This window comes from Arachis hypogaea, chromosome 18 (assembly GCF_003086295.3).
Source record: "Arachis hypogaea cultivar Tifrunner chromosome 18, arahy.Tifrunner.gnm2.J5K5, whole genome shotgun sequence".
Taxonomy (NCBI): domain Eukaryota; kingdom Viridiplantae; phylum Streptophyta; class Magnoliopsida; order Fabales; family Fabaceae; genus Arachis; species Arachis hypogaea.
This window is the reverse complement of record NC_092053.1, coordinates 96401356-96405786: the sequence shown is the minus strand read 5'-3', so window position 1 is coordinate 96405786 and position 4431 is coordinate 96401356. Positions and strand designations below refer to the sequence as shown.

The 4431-nt window shown below is 33.3% G+C and overlaps 1 pseudogene; it reads left to right on the top strand.

Annotated features, from left to right (window-relative positions):
• The first annotated feature begins 2319 nt into the window (after window positions 1–2319).
• Window positions 2320–3923, top strand: LOC112770179 (uncharacterized; annotated as a pseudogene).
• Window positions 3924–4431: the final 508 nt, after the last annotated feature.

Below are 4431 nucleotides of genomic sequence, written 5' to 3'. Positions count from 1 at the left end.
ACCTAGGTAAATACATGATAAAAATATATTTTCTTTAATTTCTAAATTATTAATGACTATGTAGAGTATTTTATTTAAAATTTGAGTACATGCATGTATTTACCTAGGTCACTAGAATATTACAAACTTTTATAGTACTCCTAACATCTTTTAAACTATTTTTTTAAATTATTTTGCATAGAATAAAATTTTTTTGTAGTATAATTTAAATAAATTTATTTAAAAAATTTATTAAAAAATATTCATGAGCTATAAAAAATGGGCAAAAAAGTATTGTATGAAATTCGAATTGATAGCTCATTAATATTTTAAAGAAGTCTCGTAATCAAATATTTTGTTAGCTTTTTTTTAATGTATGAAATAAAATATAAATTTTTTAATTTTTAAATTATTAATTTTTTTAATAATTTTTTTAATAAATTATTAATTTTTTAATAAAAAAAGAGCAGAAAAGTATTGCAAATTATATCAAAAATGGGCAGAAGAGTATTGTATAGAATTCGAATTGCTCACCATATAATTCGAATTAGAGTGATTCAAACTGCTCAAGCATAATTCGAGTCAGAGTGATTCGAACTTCCCCATGCGTAATTCGAATTAGTATGATTCGAACTACCTAGCATGCATACTCCCTCATAATTCGAACGGCATTGATTCAAAGTATCATTGTCTTTATTTCGAATTACATTAATTCGAATTATATAGATACATGCTTTTAGTTGATCCATGTCTTATTTTTTTTGTTTGGTTGAATCATGTAATATTTTCATCCAAAATGACTTAATACCGCCATTTGCCCAAAAAAAGGATAAGTTCTAATATCTGATTTATTTTACTGTTCGTATATACTTTTCATATTAACTTGAACATTAGAGTGTTTTTTGTAGTATCAATCCTCCGTATTTTTCTTTTTTGCCGAAGTATACATTCTTTAGAGATGAAGAGTCAAGTTCAATTCTTTTTAAAACGAGATATACTTCAAAATTATTAGATCCTTATACTTTTATTCTTTTAATTGAGTCTCTAATTTTTAATTTTATAATTACGTTATTTTTTATATGAAAAATATTAAAATTAATTGAATATTTTTTTATAAATTTAAGGTATTCATAATAAAAAATATAAATAGATTTTTGAGGGTATGTATTTTAAAAAAATATTTTATTAATTTTTATATTTTTAATATAAAAATTTTAATTATAAAATTAAAAATAGTATAAAAATTTAATTAAAAAATATAAAAATTTCATTAAAAATTTGATAAAATTATAAAAATTAGTAAAATAATTAAATTTTTATTTGTAATATAAATTTTTATTTTAATATATATTTTACACTAATAATTAATTTTAGGAAAAGTATCGGGAGATAATGAGAATATTAAACAATGTGATCAATATATATGTTCAATTCAATAGGTATGCAGATGATTAGGTTGATTATTCTTAATTGGATGGTTATTTTTTGTTTATTCGATTTACTCATGTATAATTAACAATAGCTGGATGTTCAATTCATTAGATGGTTATCCTAATATTAAGGTTTAAGAGGTAATTTGGAGATGGAGTATTTATTTACTTTATTGGGTCAATCTTAGATAGCGTTTGGAAGAGAGACAGAGACTGAGAGACTAAGACTGAGACTAAGAGACAAAGACGGATAGACAGAGATTGAAATAAATCTTAGTATTGTGTTTGGTATAAAATGGGAGATAGAGATTGAAATAAGAAAGAAACTCTAATTTAATTTGCACAAAGGGTAAAATTAGAATTCATTAATTGAAATGAGGGTATTTTAGGTATAAAATGTTATTAAAATTTTAGTCTCTATCTCCAAAAATTTCAATCTCTTGTGTCCCTACTTTTTAAAGGTACTGAAATACTAAAATTTTTGGGAATAGAGACTGAAATTTTAGTATCAGTATTTGCGCCAACAAACATGATACTAAAATTTCCAGTCTTTGAGTCTCCATTCTAGTACTTCAAAACAATTATGTTCTTACTTTTTAGAGGTATTAAAATACTGAAATTTTAGTATTAGTCTCTAAACAAACAAACATAATACTGAATCACAATTTTCTAATTTCTATTTTAATACTTTAAAACAAATACTACCTTAAAATTCATTATTCACATTATTTAAAAAAGTCATTGTTTATTTAATAAAATCCTTAATTTTAATATCTAATTCTAGTTTAGAATAATGGTGCGACCCAAACTGAGACAATGTAGAAACTCTACCAGAAAAAGACAAAAATAGGTAAAATACTGGCCTCTTTGGAACCCTTAACTCCCCTATCCCAACCCTTCATTTTCCGCGATGGGAAGGATACCTTCCACAATCGAAATCCCTAACGAACGACGCCCTTTCGACCGGGAACATCGCACCACCCCGGATTTCGACCTCTCCGACGATTATTGTCACTGCCGTCGAAGCCCCAGCTATGACTCATACAACCGCAGTAGAGACCGCCGCTGTGATCGCCACCGACCCGAGTCGTCCGAACGTAGAAGCCCCAAGCGTGTCACCACCAACGAAGGACATCCTAACGGTGACGCACTTCCAAAGAACTTCGGCCGCCAGAACGGTGGCTTGTTTCACAACCGCGACCGTCGCAATGGTGACTGGCGACGGCGCTTCGATTCCGAGTCCGACGAGGAACTAAAGGGATTGCCTTTCAAAGAGTATCGGAGGTTGAAGAGGCAGAAGATGAGGAATTCGTTGAGGCACTGTATCTGGAACATCACGCCGAGTCCTCCTAGGCGCGAGAACGAACAAGAATCAGAGGAAGAAAAAGCAGAAGAGATTAATGAAATGAAAAATATGGTATTGAAAATAACGATTCGAGCGACAAAGAGATCAAACATTATGAAAAATCAAAATCTGAATCCAATTCGGAGAGTTCTTCGGAGTCTGAATCGGAATCCGACGGTTCGCGCTCGAGGAGAAGGAGAAGAAACAGTTCTGGTTCCAAGCGCAGTAGACGAAAGTCGAATAGCGATAACGAATCTGATGAGAGTGAATCTGAATCTGACGATTCAATTTCAAGGAGGAAGAGAAGAAGGAGTTCCAAGTCGAAGGGTCGGAGAAGGAGAAGTTGAAGGAGAAAAGTTGATAGTGATGTTGAATCGGAGGAAAGCGATACTGAAGAAGAGGAGCGCAAAAATAGGAAGGGTAAGAGGAAGAGTGGTAAGAGAAGAGGGAGCAGAAAGAAGAGAAACTATAGCGAATCTGATGAGAGTGAAGAGAGTGAAAGCAATTATTCTTCCGATGGTAGCAGCAGGAGAAAGAAGAAGCATTCTTCGCTGTCGAAGGTAAGCAGAAGAGAAAAAAGCAAAAAATCTGAATCAGAAAGCGAGGGTTCTGAGTCAGAAGAGGAAAAGGATTCTGCTGATGCAAAGAACAAAGCAACAGTGGAAGAGGTGATGAAAACAGAGGTGAACCCCGAGGCTTTGAAATTGAAGGAACTCTTTGAATCTCAGAAGACACCAGCTTTAGATAACGAACCTGCAGTAGAGCCAATGCCCTTGCCAAGGGCAGAGGGTCACATAAGTTATGGTCGTGCCCTTAGACCGGGAGAAGGTGATGCAATCGCGTAGTATGTGCAGCAGGGGAAGCGTATCCCACGAAGAGGTGAAGTAGGTCTTTCAGCTGAGGAGATTCAAAAGTTTGAGAACCTTGGTTATGTCATGAGTGGTAGCAGGCATCAGAGGATGAATGCCATTCGTATTAGGAAGGAGAACTAGGTTTATAGTGCTGAGGATAAGCGTGCTTTGGCTATGTTTAACTATGAGGAAAAGGCCAAGAGGGAGCACAAGGTTATGGCTGATCTGCAGCGGCTCGTGCAGCGCCACATTGGACAGGATGTTGGCCCAACTCATGACCCTTTTGCGGCAAAAACCTCCGATGGTGCTGATGCATAATTTCATTTGTTTATGCTTAGCTGTTGTTACTTTTTACCTTAACTTAATGTTAGTTGCACACTTGTATACTATGTTTTGGTTTGCTAGCTATATATTTGTACCTCCCATTGGTATATGGAGACTTAGAAAATGGAGGCTTTTTCAGCGAATTAGTATGTGATTCCTATATTGGTAGATATTTTGTATTTCAGAATTGCAATTTCGGTTGGCATGTTAACCATTGAAACGTGTTCCTCTAATGCGAACAAATTTTGTATGCTTGTTGGTAAGATTGACTTTTGCAAGAGCCTTTATACAAGTTTAAGTTAACTTCAAATTGGTAATTTTATATGGTGATTTTGCTAGAATTATAACATTTCAAGTTTTCCTTTGTTTTTTACTGCTATTGCTGGAGTTGTTCGTGCATTTTACGACCACACTTGAACACTTCACCACTGGATTCTTTAAACTAGGGTCTAAACATTGGTGATGTTGCTTCTGAGTTGGTTCTATTGATCAAAATTGAATA